General features: G+C 46.7%; 1 protein-coding gene and 1 long non-coding RNA gene across 7 annotated transcripts in view; one reads left to right on the top strand and one right to left on the bottom strand.

Moving 5' to 3' along the window:
• LOC126998939 (POU domain, class 6, transcription factor 2-like) overlaps positions 1–8412 on the bottom strand; it is a 324167-nt gene extending 315755 nt beyond the window's left edge. For all 6 annotated transcript variants that reach the window (XM_050861218.1, XM_050861221.1, XM_050861220.1 and 3 more), the window contains exon 1: positions 8328–8412. The gene's annotated coding sequence lies outside the window, so the exon portion shown is untranslated. The remainder of the gene's footprint in view (positions 1–8327) is intronic.
• Positions 8342–16377, top strand: LOC126998942 (uncharacterized). Its single transcript, XR_007753076.1, has 3 exons — positions 8342–8487; positions 14985–15359; positions 15784–16377. It is a non-coding gene; the product is annotated as an uncharacterized LOC126998942 (long non-coding RNA).
• The last annotated feature ends 213 nt before the right edge of the window (positions 16378–16590 follow it).

Here is a 16590-nt window from a genome sequence, read left to right as displayed (position 1 = left end):
ACGTCACATCTCCGTTCATTAATGCCTTTCACCGTTTTGAGATGCACAGCGGTGAATACATGACGTAGTTGACACACACACACACACACACACACACACACACACACACTGGTTTAAGCCGCTCCCTTGGCGTTATATCATTGCTCATTAATATCATTCACCCGATATCGTCTCATCTTAATGGCTTTCGCCAATTATATGCTCGGCTGAGCCTTGCGTCGAGCAGCCGGCCGCAGCTGAAAACCTTTAGCCAGGCTGCGGCGGACGGGGCTCGGGCTGGGGCAGGCCGGGGCTGAGGCAGGGCTCGGGGCTCCCACAATGCATCTCAGCCCACTGCCTCCCGCCAGAACGCACCTAAAAGCACCCAACCACTAGTTATTATCGCCGTGCAGGCCACACACTCCCGGTGGCTGCCTGGCTTAAGGGCGGACGCTGCCTGCCGCCCACACAGGCACACCGACCTTACGGCAGCGTGTGTGTGGCCACTGTCCTGCCCCCGACACACCTTCACACACATACGTACATACACAAACACACATCAAGGCTGATTTGCATAAGTATATGTATTTGTATAGTATATGCAAATATATATGAGGCAGGAGAGAAATGGGACTGGGCCTTGCACGGACGGAGGGAGGGAAGGGAAGGAGGAAGGAAAGGAGGAGCGGAGGAAAGGAGGGAGGACTAAGACGGGCGCAAATTACGACTGGGTCTCATTAATAATGGTACTGCAGTAATTAAGAACCGTGTTATGAGTGCAAACTGCTCCATCAGCGGCCCCCCCCTTCTCTCTCTCTCTCTCTCTCTCTCTCTCTCTCTCTCTCTCTCTCTCTCTCTCTCTCTCTCTCTCTCTCTCTCTCTCTCTCTCTCTCTCTCTCTCTCTCTCTCTCTCTCTCTCTCGGGCGAAACAATATCTTTTAAGCCTTTTCCTCCTCTCATATCTTAAGAGTTAAAAGTATATTTACTCTCTCCCCCGGTGGTCCATGTGTGTGTGTGTGTGTGTGTGTGTGTGTGTGTGTGTGTGTGTGTGTGTGTGTGTGTGTGTTTATTAGTGACATGGTAGCAGTAGCGTTTGTAATGATGACAAAACAAAGGCAATAAATAACAAAAATAACGATAACTAACAATGATACACGAATATAGTCTTAAACTCAACGCAGAAAAAACAAGACAAATATAATGAAAAAAACAAACAGGTGCAACTCTCATTGTAAATCCCGCCAGCTAGACACGAAAAAAAAGAAAAAGAAATCATTATCACCATCATATACATATAAAAAATCACACACCTGAGTTACAATTACCAGGTATCAAAGCTAATTTATAAGCGAGCCCGATGAACACACACCTGCCAGCGAGTATCATTAGGAGGAGGCAGATACAGAACATTACTCAGGCACACACACACACACACACACAAAAAAAAAACATACAACAGGTGTCGCCCTAATAAAGAAGTGTGGGGGAGAGGAAAAAAAAAAAAAAAACAGAGCACCAAATAAATATAAAAGTCACCCCCTAATTAACGAAAAATGTGGCTTTGAAAAAATTGCATCTCATTACAGACACAGCATCAAAATCACCACCAGCCAGCCATGTTGTGTGGAGGTGGTGGTGGTGGTGAGGGTGGTGAGAATCATGGTATTAACTTTTATATCGATGTTGAAATAATGGAGAGTGGTGTTAGTGGTAGTAATGGTGATAGTGGTTGTAGTAGTGATTGTGATGTTTATAATGAGTGATGCTGGCGGTGGTGGTGGTGATGGTGAATGTGGTGAAGGAACAATGGTGATGAGGAACTGTGGTGAAATTGGTGGTGGTAGTGGTGGTGGTGGTAGAGAGAAGGTTGTAAAAGCGGAGACAGTGGTATTGAAGTGGTGGTGGTGGTGGTGGTAGTGAGGGTAGCAGTGGTGTTGGTAATGGTGGTGGTGGTGGAGGTGGTGGAGAGAAGGTGACGGCGTATAAATAAGGTAAGTAATTAAGGTGACAGTGACGATGGTAGCGGTGGTGCCCTTGGGACTAATGACTTGAGAGAGAGAGAGAGAGAGAGAGAGAGAGAGAGAGAGAGAGAGAGAGAGAGAGAGAGAGAGAGAGAGAGAGAGAGAGAGAGAGAGAGAGAGAGAGAGAGAGAGAGAGAGAGAGAGAGAGAGAGAGAGAGAGAGAGAGAGAGAGAGAGAGAGAGAGAGATAGGATAATGATGCCTCCGGTCCTGGTGACGAAGCAGGAGAGAGGAAGGAAGCAGCGTAGGAAGACAATTCAAATAAAAGTAAATTAGCAGGAAAAAACAACAATGGAGGTGGACGAGTCTGATTAATGGTCCAGGAAATGAATGAATGGAAAATTAGGGAAAGGGAATGAAAAATTATACATCTCGGGACCTTGATGCAGTTAGTCCGTTTTGTTGTCACGATTCTTTATTTTAACTCCTTTTTAGTACTTTTTCGTCTTACTTAATTAACGAACCTCCATAGCGATAAAAAGAGGGATGATGTGAACTAAACCTTAAGCAACGGTATGGTTCAGGTAAGACTGTATTAGGGTGTTTATAATGAAAGAAAGTAAAGTATGGTATTAGTCTCTCTCTCTCTCTCTCTCTCTCTCTCTCTCTCTCTCTCTCTCTCTCTCTCTCTCTCTCTCTCTCCCAAGTCATCTTTTTATATGGCTCATAAACCAATACATTAAAAGCATCATAAATGTTTTGTAAGCGCACACACACACACACACACACACACACACACACACACACACACACACACAACCATGACCTCTTGCCTTTCCCCTCCTCCTCCTCCTCCTCCTCCTCCTCCTCCTAATTATTTTTTTCCTTCTTCAACCTCTTCCGTCAATTCTATTTTTGCATTGCTTCCTGTTCTACCTTTTGTTCCTCCTCCTCCTCCTCCTCTTCCTCGTACTCTGCCATGTCCTCCTCCTTCACCTTCACTCCATCTCCTCCTTCAACTCCACTCCATCTACCCTCCATCTCTCAGCCATTATCCCTTTTCTTCCTTTATTCTCCTTCATATCATAAAACAACTGACCAACACCATCATTCCATCACAGTACCATCATCATCATCATCATCATCATTAGGCTTGTTCTTTAAAACACTCGCATTAAGACTTATCCGAACGAGACGATTTTCCCTCCTCAGAATTACCTGCAAACAAGGACAAATGGAGCCGGCCGGACATAAATTAGACTGCACATTATCAGCCGACGGGCGCTGTGTGGCGGCGAGACATTGAAGAATAGCACGAATTAATTAGGATTTTAATAATTCATAATTACTACCCTTCTGAGGACCCAACTAACCAGCTACAGAGAGAGAGAGAGAGAGAGAGAGAGAGAGAGAGAGAGAGAGAGAGAGAGAGAGAGAGAGAGAGAGAGAGAGAGAGAGAGAGAGAGAGAGAGAGAGAGAGAGAGAGAGAGATTAATAAAGATAAGTATAAGTGAACAGGTTGTTGCCGCTTCATTTCTTGGTCTCGTAATGGTCTTGGCCAGCTTTTCAAGACTCTCTTAAGCCCTCCCCTTCCACCCCCTTCCTCCCACTTCCCTTCTCCTCCCCTCCGCCCCCTTCTCTAACCAACACATCTATCTAACCTTAATTAAAGATCATTACCTTTTAAGTATGAGCTACGCACAAAGAACATTATTGATGACCTAACTTGACCTTACTGACCTTAAGGCGGTAACGCGGACACACACATAGACATTACCTATATTATTACATTCGTTGCTAATCTAACGTCATAGCAAAAAGATTGACTACTGCTTTGTATATCAGTCCCTTTGATGAAAAAAAAAGATAGTTACATGTCATTATCTTTTAACACACCATCGTCATCATTAGTTTGCGTCGTCATTATTCCTTCCGCATTAATTACTAAAACATCCACTTAACCACCTAACTACCCTCCCTACGATAACCATCATCAGTTCTACACAATCATTACCACCACAAACACCTCGACAACTTATCAATTCTTCTCCCATCATTACAAGCAGATCTCGTTCACCACCTCAGGGACACACTAGGCCGCAAACCACATCTTACTTTAACCGTCCATAACACCCGCGTCAGTGTCCGGGCGGGAAGAACTTCAAAACTTCCTTCTTCCGAGTTCCATGCCACTATCAAGTCCGTACGCTTCACTACATATCGATTGGTTCCATTATTCACTGTCTATCGCGTTATTTCAGGTGGGGGAGGAGGAGGAGGAGGAGGAGGAGGAGAAACTGGAGTAAGGGACGGTGGAGTACTGAGGGATGAGAGGTATGGGGTCTTTTTTCTACGTGTTGAAAGGATAAGTTAACGTTGCTACAGTTCATCTAACTATCGTATTTTGGAATGATTATCAGACTTGTAGAAACGCTGCTACACTGGTACGGGCAGACTTCTCATCCCCATTAACGTTAAATATGGCGTGTGTAACCTCATTTCTTTATTATGGTCTCCTATCTCATTCCCTTTCTCCGTTTTTATAAGAGTAGTTTGTTTCTAGGGTCGCTGTGTGTGTGGGGGGGAGGGAGGGGGCCCGCGGGTAAAAACGGTGACCAAGATTTATACGTTTGTTGTTTTCCTGAACGAACTGGAGCAAAACCTTTAATTGCTCAAATAATTAATATGCTCCGAACGTGGCACTGGACGACTGGGAATGACTGGGAATGTGTGTCACTGAATGGAGGCTCCCCAGTGTGCCCCCCGTGTGTGGCTCCCCAGCAGGCCTTATGGGGAGGAAGGAAGGGGGGAGGGAGAGAGGTAATGGGGATGTGTTAAAACCTTACTTATTAGCTGTGGGTGGGCGGGAGGTGAAGCTGGGGAGGAGGGAAGGGAAGGGAAGGGAAGGGATGGTGAGCTAGATCGGAGGAGAAAAGTGGGAGGGGCCGGAAGGAAGGTAGGAAGAAAGAAAGGTATGGAAGGTGAGCAGGAGACGATAGGTGAGTAGGATGGAGGAGGGAAGGAAGAAAGTAAGGAATATAAGGAAGGATGAAGAGAGAAAGATAGGTACGAAACTAAGAAGTGCATGTGAACAAGAGTAACTTATGGTTAAAGTTGGAGAATGAAGGGGTATGGATGGATGGTGGAGAAGGGTGGTGGAAGAATAGTGGAGAGGACCATGGAAAGAAAGTATGAAAAATGGGGTTGAAGGGTTACGGAAGAGAGAAAGAAGAGGAGAGAGTTGTACGTGGAGGGAGGAAGGTGGAGAGGGAAGGAAGGGTATGCTGAGTGGGTCGGTCTGGCAACACTGGCGCCATCTCCTCGCTGATTGGTGGAGCAGCCGGCGCTCGCATCTGATAATTATCATCACTGATGCTTTCTCACTCATTCTCAATTCAGCGCAGACAATGAACATCATTAGTCTATGCGAGCTCGTATCTCTACAGCTTTGCAATTCGCCATTAATGAGTTCATAGCCGCGTCCGAAACTGCTTGTTTATGGTGGGTAATTATAGGCAGGGGGGAGTCTAAACGTCAGTCCGATATTTACAGGCTTGTGTTTACCATTATACTTAACGACTGCTCGGAATATGTCAAGCGATAAGCCATTTTCACTCTAAGTTGGCGCTCAAATAAGGTCGGATTTATGTGCTTCTGCGGGGCGGGTCGGGGCCTTAGCACGCGGGGCCGCAAGGGTGACAACGGGGCGCGCGGGGCCGGGCGTGCTGTTGTGGATTCAGACGGTCCGGGAGGAGATGGCGGCGGCGGCTCGGGGAGGAATATCATTAAATGCATACCGGGATTTTTACCATCGTCATTACTATTATCATCGTTAGGCCGCGGGGCGATTTATGCGATGTTAATTCAGGCGGAGATTTATGGCACGCTTTCCGCCCACCTCGGGATTACGCGGAGCCAGGAGGAGGAGGAGGAGGAGAAGGAAGTAGAGAAGGAGGAAGAGGGGGAGGAGGAGAAGTAATAAGAAGAGGAGGGGCCGCAGCACATCACCAACACCATGAGGTACGCCCACAACACTTTTCTCATTACCTTCATGGCTCTCTATCGTATGAGAGAGAGAGAGAGAGAGAGAGAGAGAGAGAGAGAGAGAGAGAGAGAGAGAGAGAGAGAGAGAGAGAGAAACACAAAACAAAATGAGAATAAAAGAAAGAAAAACATCATCAGTCTAAGAGTTGTTATTACCCACAAAAAAGCAATGCCTGGAAGCAAGGTTGAGAGAGAGAGAGAGAGAGAGAGAGAGAGAGAGAGAGAGAGAGAGAGAGAATCCGCTGAGTAATAAAAGAAGAAAAAAAAGGGCAATCGAGACGGAGAGGGAGAAAAAAAAATGAAGAAAAACAAGTAACCAAGCGAAGCCTCATTGAAGACAAAGTATTCAACCGACTACGAATACTAATAAGGAGGAGGAGGAGGAGGTAGAGGTTGGTTTGAATTCCTTTTTTTTTTTGGTAATACTGTTAATACTCATATCTCTTTGCCTTTCTGTTCTCGCTCTTAAATGTTGTTATTATTGTTGTTGTTTTTTGTCGGTAATAACTAACGATAGAAGAGTGTGGATGAGGTTAACGATATGTGTGTTTTGTGTGTGTGAATAATTTCTTTCTTAGTCTATTCTTTAGTTATTTTATTTCTTCAAGCGTTCCTTCATATTCCTCAACAGCAATTAACCTAGAAATAGTAAATATCTGAAGGTGAATAACATTTTTTTACGCATTAATCTACATTTTTTTTTTATATATCTTTTACGTTCCTCGTCCTCTTCTTCCTCCACCCCCACTTCCTTCTTCCTTCTCTTCTTTATTTTTTTACTCCCTTTTGCTCCATTTTTTCTTTGTTTTATCATATAATTTTTTCCCTTTTCCTTTTAGTCCTTCTCCTCTTCCTCCTTCATTATTTGCTTCCTCTGTTTTTTTCTCCAGTTCTTTTTTTCTACTCGCTAATCCATTTGTTTTTATCTGTTTTCCCTCTTCCTCTTCCTCCTACTCCACATCTTCTTCATCCGCCATCTCTTCTTCAGCTTTTTCCTCGTTTCCTACTGTTCCTATTCCTTCTTTTTTCTCTTGCTGCTCTATTATCTAATCTATTACTCTATTTTCTTATGTTTTCATCTTCCTCTCCTCCTTCTTTACCTCTACTCTTTTTTCCGTTCTCCTCCTCTTTCTCTTTATTCATCATTATTCTTTAATCTTTCTCTATTGCTCCTCTCTCCTCTTCTTTTTTGCTTTCCTACTCGTCTCCTCCTCTCTTCTTCTTCTCCTTTTATCTCTCTCTACTGCTCTCCTAAAAATCTTCTTCTATACTCCATTCTTGCTCTTCTCCTTCTCTTTCCTCGTCCTTTTGTCTCTCTCTTCTAATGGTCTCCTCTTCTTCTTCCGTTATGCACCTTCTCCTTCCTCTTTTTTTCTTTTGTGTATCTCCTGCTTTCCTCTCCTCTTTTCTTCTTTTCCCAACTCCACCTCTTCCTCACCCTTATTTCGACTCTTATACTCTTACTCTTCTTCTCTGCTCATCTTCCGCACTTATCCTCTTTCGTCAACCTTCTTTTATCTCTCTCTAATGTTTTCTTCTCATCTCTTCTCTCCTCTTCTCCTCTCTGCTCCTTTCCCACACTTATCCTCTTTCCTCATTCTTCTTTTATCTCCCTCTAATGTTCTCTTCTCTTCTCTCTTCTTCTCCTCTCCTCTTCTCTTCCCGCTCGCCTATCACCTAATCCCCAAAGACAGTGAGAATAATTTACATCCCGGAGAGTTATAATTAAGAAGCAAAACGGGCGTCCGGACGGAATGAGATGGCAAAGGCGGGAGACCAGGTGGAAAAAAAAAGAAGAGTGGAAGAACAGGTAAGATAAAAAATAATAGCAATTTCACGTGGGGTTAAGTTTCGAGAGATATCAGGAACGTGTGTGTGTGTGTGTGTGTGTGTGTGTGTGTGTGTGTGTGTGTGTGTGTGTGTGTGTGTGATCGTAAAAGTTAACGATAAAGCAACATCCTCACTTGAGAGCGATAAGGTCATTAATACTCTCTCTCTCTCTCTCTCTCTCTCTCTCTCTCTCTCTCTCTCTCTCTCTCTCTCTCTCTCTCTCTCTCTCTCTCTCTCTCTCTCTCTCTCTCTCTCTCATGTAAATGCTTGTGCTCTCTTCTCATCCATTCACATCTTATCTCAAACAGTGATTCTCCTTCTTACTCCTCTTTCTCTTTTTTCCCTCTTCCTCCACTTCCTTCTCCTCCTTCCCCGTACCCAGCATACCTCTTCTCACCTTACCTCTCCTCCCCTCCCTCCTCTTCCTCCTCCTCCTCCTCCTCTACCCCACTCGTCATTTTCACCACCACGGGCATTCGCACCTGCCTTCCCTCCCTTCCCTGCCCTGCCTCACCTTGACACGGTTCCAACACCTCCATCAGCCGCTCTAACCTGCTCGGCGCTCTTGTTTTTACGTTCCGGGCTCAGTGATCTCCCGCACGGCCTCACTCGGTCACTACACCTCGACACTAGCAAGTCACCGCCGTGCCCACTGCCCTCTACTGGTGGTTTACGTAAGTTTCCACTGCTTCGAGTTGAGGGTTGTTGAGACTCGTATTTCTTTTTCCTCATATGGTTGTAGTTTTAGTCTTTTGTCTTGGGTTGATGGTTGGGTGGTATATGAGTGTAGCTTCATCGTATTAAGTGTCGAGGAAAGTAGAGGAAAGAGGAGAGTGTGGGGTTGTTTCGGATCAGTGCTTCGAAGAGATGGTTCGTGTCTCTCTTTCAATCTTTCTCTCTCAGTGACTCGTTTTCTTTATTTGACGCGCTGTTTGGTCCTCGCGGCGGCGGCGGCGGCGGTACTACCCTTATTACCATTCACTACTACAACAGCTGCAACTACTACAACCTACTGCTACTATCTTCATTTATATGGATCAGCAAAATGCGGTCATCCTCTCACGATTTAATATTCTCCCTTGACCTTTCGCTTTAACTAATAGCACTTATTCTACAAAAACAACTATTGCTAAACCACTTCCTCTGCTACTACTACTACTACTACTACTACTACTACTACTACCCCTACCATCTCTTCCAGCAGCGTGGTGTCACTAATGGTCATCGGACGGTCCTCCCCGCACTGTTATCACGCCTTCGCACCCTCCCTCGCTATCGCCCTCCCGCCCATCGATCACCGGCCTGCCATCGCAACAACCTCTGCCCCTCAAAAGTCCTCCGTCATTACGTATGCCGCCGCCGCCGCCGCCGCCGCCGACGCCATCATCGCCTTGCCGCTGCCGCCCTTGCCATCGGTTCGACCCTCTTGCGACATCACCCCGCCCACCACCACCACCACCACCACTATATTATATATATACCAGCACCGCCACCTCGTCCCATGGCTGCCTTGTCACTATTATGAATCACACATCATTAAGGGCTGAGCTATTAGTAACGTTAATGAGGGCAGGAGGCGAGCGAGGGGCCGGTGACGATATCTCTAAACACGGCAGCATAATGGCGCTTCGTCCCCGGCCCATAAAAATCCGTTTATCACATTATGAGGCATGACGCTGAGCCCTGCCCCTCGCTGCCGCTGCCCTGGCTGGCCCTGCGTCCCCGCCTCATTACAGCCTCTGCTCAGTGCCTTTGTGGTGTGACCTGCGCGTCCCGCCGTCCCTCATTAACGCCAGGTAGAAAGGGCGGACTTTTATGATGAGTTTCGACATTATGCTCCAGGAGCGAGGGTTGCGCCGGAGCCACTCTCTGGGGTGACGCCACTGATGTGACCCTGTTTAAGGGTCATATTAGAGCCGTGATAATCCGCGGGGAACAGGAGTATACGGATGACGCTCTATCACTGTTAAAAGCGAGCGCCGCCTCAGCAAAAGGCAGTCTGTAGGGTGACGCCGCTGCTCTAAGGGTCTTTTAGGGTGACATTAGGGTGTGAGAGTACGTTTTGAGTTAAGTACTAACGTTCTATCACTGTATAAGGACTCTTGTGGTCTCTGCTGCAGGGAAGAGCCGTATGGATAACATTGCCGCTATCACAGTTACTTTATCTTGTGGAAGTTTGGAAGCTGACAATGATGTCTCGTCAACGACCCAATTAACGTCTCACCCCAGTAGATAATTAATTAACCACGTCATTACCTGACTCCACACCGCCAGTTTGTTACCTCATCAACGTGGCGACACAAACTTGCCGGAAAAAGGTAAATATCAACAACGAAAATACTGAAATTGCTATTGTTACTATTTTCGTCTCAAGTTTCTCCGAGTGTTGAGATGACGTGAGGGGACGGGGGTGCAGTATTGAGATAGTGTGTTGTGGTGCCATCTGCGTTTGAGAAGCGGAACTAGTAAGTCTGAATGGGGGTAAAAGTGATGCCAAGGCGGTTCTGTATTGTGGTAGTATGTTGTGGCGCCATCTGTGTTTGAGGGGCACAACTACTGAGTCTTGAAGGGAGAATGAATGTGGTGCCAGGCTGGTTGATATGGCTTTTCCTGATGATGACTCAATTCACCTACCTTTCTAAACCCATTGATATATCGTGTTAATGCTGGCATGAATCATAACATTCGAGGATGAAACGATTCCGACGACAGCAAAAACAACATCGCCCAAGGGATCAGTGCTTCGAAGAGAGGGTTCGTGTCTCTGTTTTTCTCTCTGTGACGCGTTTTCTGTATCTGACGCGCTGCTTGGTCGTTGTGGTGGTACTGTTGCTTGTTACCGTTCATCACTAATTTAACTGTTTATTCTCTCCGTCACTACCATCACCACCACCAATACCAACCATTTTTTTCCATCGTTACAACTACTTATTCTCCCACTGATACCTTCCATTTACTTCCTATACTACAACTACCACCACTAATCCATACCATTCTCTCCTCTACCATTACCTCTTAACCATCGCTCCCTACCACCATGGCCTGTCCCACTGTTAATAATCCACCATTCATTCACTCCTTCCGTCATGGCTACTATCCCACCACTCCCTGCCACTAACTCCTCCACTATACCACTCCGTTTCCCTCTACCACCTCCTATTCACCCATTCTTGCTACCACCACCACCACCACTGACTCCACCCAACCACCCACCCACTCCAGGAGACACACACAGGCAGCTCACAACACACAGTAATGACCCTTGGCACTCTATTTAGGACTCCTGGACATGTTCTGCACCTCGCCTCATCTCCTCATCTCCTCGGCGTCCGCAGCATCCGTGTCTGACTCGCTTGGAAATTATGCAAACAGCTTTTTATGGCCTTTGTATTATTGGAACAGGTTTGGGCCTCACTGCCGGTCGCCGCTGGTGCTTGCCTTGCCCTCCGCCTCCTCATGCTCAAACACTTATTTATTGTATGCAAACTGCCGGAGAGACGACTGACAATCACCTCCAAGAGTATTCCAATTGGCAAGACTAATTGTTGGCGCTGCTCAACGAGGGAGTAAGTTGTGTGCGGCCAATAGAGGGCGTTCAGGGCGACACACCACGACACGAAGGAAGACGAGGAGGAAGAGGAGGAGCAGGAGGAGGAGGAAGAGGTGAGTGAGGAGAGACTAAAAGGAGCTGTGACCTATGCTTGCCTGCCTCTTCCTCCGCCTCTTCTTCCTTCTACAGTGCTTCCTCATTTTCCTCCTCCTCCTCTTACGCCTTCTCCTCCTCTCACTGCCACCTCCTCCTCCTCCTCCTCCTCCTCCTTCCTCTTCTTCCACGCATTTGCCTCACCTTTAAACGAACTCATTGCCTCATCTGCCTTTCTTGTGTGTCTCATTTGTACTTCATCTTCTCCTTGACTGGTTTTCGTGTGCCCTGATTCTTTACATATTTTCTCCCTCCCACTCTCCCTTTCGACTCTTCTGCCTCCTGCTTCACAGTGTCCTTTTGCTGATCTTGCTTTCCTCGTCTAGTAATAGCTCTTTTTTTGTTGTTGTCTACAGATGAACAAATGCACTGACGCGGAGCAAGAAAAGGCACCTGAGAGAAATGGTTTACCTGTGAGAAGAAATGCTATAGGTGATGCCCAAAGGGGTGTCAGCACATGAGAGGAAAAATAACTGTAAATAATGAGAACAAAATTGGAGACGTCAGCACAAAGACCCAAAACGAAGACTCAAACAACCTTGCATATATTGAGCACGTATATGTATGACGTGTATGTGTGTGTGTGTGTGTGTGTGTGTGTACAAGGTGTTTAGGTCCTACTGTGATAATTGAACGTTTCCAAGCAAGGTATAAGCAGTAGGTCCACTCATGGCAATTTGTCTCCTTGCCTCTCTGCCTGCTTGCCTGCCTATCTGCCTCCTCGTCTGCTAACATTTTTGTCTCCAGTAGCAGCGCAAAACATAGGAATTTGTGCCCATTCAGAACTTTTAACAAGGGAGAAAGCAAAACGGACAAAAAGGAAAATGGAAGAAACGAGAGAGAGAGAGAGAGAGAGAGAGAGAGAGAGAGAGAGAGAGAGAGAGAGAGAGAGAGAGAGAGAGAGAGAGAGAGAGAGAGAGAGAGAGAGAGAGAGAGAGAGAGAGAGATATGAAACGAGGCATCACGGTACTTTTTTTCCAGGCACCTCACACACACACACACACACACACACACACACACACACACACACACACACACACGGGGCGTATAATACAGTGATAAACTCCACAACGGCATTACGTAGGCGCTAAGTAAGTCAGTTAGTTAGTTAGTTATTCCCATTAAATTTCTGCGCGCCGGATTTACATAAACGAGTGTCAGGTCTTTTCACACATTCATAATACACCGACCGGGACATCACTTTTATTTTTAACTTTATTTACCCATCCTCCATGCGCCCCGGCCAGCCCGTGTGTGTGTATGTATGTGCGTGTGTGTGTGTGTGTGTGTGTGTGTGTGTGTGTGTATGAATGTATGTATGCGTGCTTGTTGGTAGTCATTGTTATCATTTCTTTTTTCATCATTATCATTATTATCGCTATGCTTTTTTTTTCTTTTAAGTGCGAGCGAGAGTCCGAAAACAAAAGACAAACGATCGCATGATTCAGTTATGAAAAGAAAGTATAGATATGCTCTCTCTCTCTTTCTCTCTCTCTCTCTCTCTCTCTCTCTCTCTCTCTCTCTTACTGTTTTGAGCTACAACATGCAGTATCGTGTGTGTATGTGTGTGTGTGTGTGTGTGTTATCAGCAGGCAATAAATGATACACGGCAAGCCTTTTTTACATAGAATCTTTGTGTTTACATTAATAATTACCTTCCTGCCCTGGCCGGCCTCGTATAGTCCGGTCTTTCTATAATTCTTTTCTTCAGGTATTGGATTTCATTTCCGTCAGGTGTTAATTACGTGAATTTTTCGATATAAAGTTCACCGATTTAATTTTTCGTCTAATCTAAGAGCGGGTCGGAAATATAATACAAGGGCTCTGCACATACAAGTTATTCCTGTATGTCATTTTCCGTTTCTGAAATCAGTTGTTGAGGACTATTTTGCATTATTGTTACTATTATTTTATCCTAGTTTCAGCCTTCTCCTCCTCTTCCTCCCCCTTCAGTTGATATTCCGTTTTATCCTACTTATCCTTTTCATTTCGTTGTCTTCTCCTTTTCCTTTTATTTGTCCTCCTACAACTGTAACTCCTCCTGTGTCTCCTTCTCCTTCTTCTCTTCCTCCTTTAGTTAATCTTCTTTCATCGTCCTTCAGTTGATATTCCGTTTTATCCTGTTTATCCTTTTCATTTCGTTGTCTTCTCCTTTTCCTTTTATTTGTTCTCCTAAACCTGTAACTCTTCCTGTGTCTCCTTCTTCTTCTCTTCCTCCTTTAGTTAATCTCCTTTCTCCTCATCGTTCTCATATTCTCTCCCCTTGTCCTCGTCTTTGTCATCCTCTACTCTTTATTCACTATCTGCTTCTCCTTTTTTGTCTACTCGTCTTCGTTCTCGTCTTGCTCCTCATCCTCCTTCTTGAGTTTCTTTTCATCATCCTTCTCTCTCTCCTTGTCCTCATCCTCCTTATTCTCTACTTTTTATTCTCTATCTGCTCCTCATCCTTTTTTTTTGTCCACTCGTCTTCGCTCTCCTCCTCTCCCTCCTCCTCCTGATCGTTTAATAGCCCGAAGTTCTTGGCCTACGGGGCTCTTAACATATTCCATTACTTACACCCCATCAGAGGCGCGTCGGCCATCAGGTTTGAGCCACACATCAGCGCGAGGAAGCCTGGCCGTCAACACCTCGACATTATGGGATAACCCGAGCAGCGAGTGAGATCCGATCGTAATATTCCATCAGTCATATCTCATTGCGGATTCTTGGTTAGTTGAATCAGGGCGGACACTTCGTTATGTTGAGGGAGAGGGACGGAGGGCGAGGGAAAGATGCTGGGAGAGGGAGGAGGAGAGTGAGAGAGAAGAGGAGCGGCAAGATCGTAATTCCTGCGAGGGTAATCTCAGGTTATACAGCGAGCCACATTCATAATCCTTAACCAAGTTTCTGATGTATGGGTGTTGTGTCGCCCCGTGCTGTGTGTGTGTGTGTGTGTGTGTGTGTGTGTGTGTGTGTGTTCAGGGGTCACCTTGGTGCTTGGTGCTGTCCTTACTGTGGTGTTACTGGTGCTGATGGTGCTGCTGAGGTGGTGGGGATATGGAGCTGGTCTACACTTTGTCCCTTCAGTGCTACATAAACCGACCTGCTGCATGAAATTTGTCTCTCCTGAGTGGGTCAATCGCTTCAGTTAATTCAAAGATCCTCCTGAAGCTACAAGATAGAAATGATAGTGCTAATGATGGTTTAGTGTTTTTTTTCTTCCTTTACTGCTACACAGAGAGGGTGCTGTATATATATTTTTTCTATGTTGTATGATTGTTATTGTGATCTCTGTTGAGGCGCATTAGTGAGTCGATACTTTAGTGCTCCTCTTTCTCCTCCTTCAGTGGTGAACAAAATGGGGTGCTTAGTAAGCTCTCCCTGTCTTTTTAATGAGAGCTAATCAAGCGTGGATTCCTTGAGCGACCCTTCTGAAACATTACATCGGTGTGAACAATACTGAAGGTGTCGTGATGCTGGTGTTTTCAGTGCTACGCGGTGGAGGCTGATGTGTGAACCCTGCCAGTCCCTTCTCTGAGGGTTCATCGCGTGTGGCTTACGTAAGAGACCCTCCCGGAGCTCCATGTCAGTGTGAACGATGCTGAGGCTCCTTGGCGTGACTGGAATTTTTCTCCCGCGGCGCCTGGTGAGTGGCGTCGGCGGCGTCGGCGGAGGTGGCGAGGTGATGTTGAGCGTCACCTGCAGGAGCCGAGGGCCGTCAGCGTTGGGTTCTCACCTGGGCATGATGCTGGGGCTCTGGCCTGGTCCCTCGCACCCCTCTGGCAGCCCCGACCCAGTTTTTGTCACCGGCCACCAGAGCGAGCCGAGCGAGGTGCCGGCCGTCGTATTTATCAAAACATCACGGTGAGTAATCAGCCTTCATGGGGCCTTATTGCCAATTTGTAAGCGCAACCTTAATGAGTATCGTGGCCTGACTTCCTATTAGCCGTTCCTCATGCCGTTCTTACATGTAAATACTGTGTAAACATATTAGCCTTTGCTACCACCGTTTCTCCGGCTCTTAAAGTAGAGGTTTTAAGGAGGGGGCAAGGCGGGGAGAGGTGGTGTGGGGGCGTGGTGTGTGGGTAGGGGTGGAGTGGGGCGGGGTTGGTCATCACACTCGGGAAAAGTTAAGGCGAACACGGGAGAAGGAGATTAATGCATATATCACTAATATATTCATAGCATTAAGATCACCCCAAACCCTATTAGGATTCAATATTTTTTTGTGCGTGTATTTATAAATCGCCAGCGCCGGGAAGATATCTAATGGTCATTATCCATTCAGGACAGCGCCTGACTCGCCTGCACAATGACGCGCCAACAGACTGTCGTGGTCGGCTCCTGCTGCTGCTGATACTCCTGCTGTTCTACATGTCATTAAAGCCGCATGAACAGCATGTGTTATCACCTTGGGAGCGGACCCACTCGGGAGGCCAGGCTGTGTCCCATCCTCCTCCTCCTCTCCCACCTCCTCCTCCTGCTTCTGCTTCTTCTTCGTCTTCTCCTCCTCCTCCTCCTCCTCCTCCTCCTCCTCCTCCTTCTCCTCCTCCTCCTTCTCCTCCTCCTCTTGGCCTCCCAGCACACAGCACCGCTATCCTTGTTCCGGATGCTATTATTGCCGCCCCACACGCCGTCACCGCCAGCCTGGGCAGCGCTACTCTACGCCGACACTCAACGGGACACCTATTTTGTGGCAGATGCGGGGCAAGAAGGAAGGCAAGGAGGTAGGCTGGAGGTAGAATAGAGAGTAAGAGGGGAATATGAAGGGGTTGGAAAGGAGTAAGCAAGTAAGTAGGCAAGCAGCAGGGTGCAAGCAGGAGGTAGGGTGTGAGTCAAATAGACAGGGAGAGACAGGCAGGCAAGGAGGCAGGCGCAAGTAGGCAGGAAGTAAGGCAGTGAGGCAAGGGGACAGACAGGGAGACATGCAGGGAGTGGTGAGGTGCGCGGCAGGGAGGGAGGGGGTGCGGGGCTGGCCGTTGCTCTGCTTGTGTCTGCGTCAGGTGATTTTGCTTGGCCTCATCCGTCTTGGCCCCAAAGATACCAATTTGGAAGTCATGTCTAAAATATTATGCAGCCTTTCGAAATGTATAAT

Source organism: Eriocheir sinensis, chromosome 15 (assembly GCF_024679095.1).
Source record: "Eriocheir sinensis breed Jianghai 21 chromosome 15, ASM2467909v1, whole genome shotgun sequence".
Lineage (NCBI taxonomy): Eukaryota > Metazoa > Arthropoda > Malacostraca > Decapoda > Varunidae > Eriocheir > Eriocheir sinensis.
This window is presented reverse-complemented; position numbering and strand designations above follow the sequence as displayed.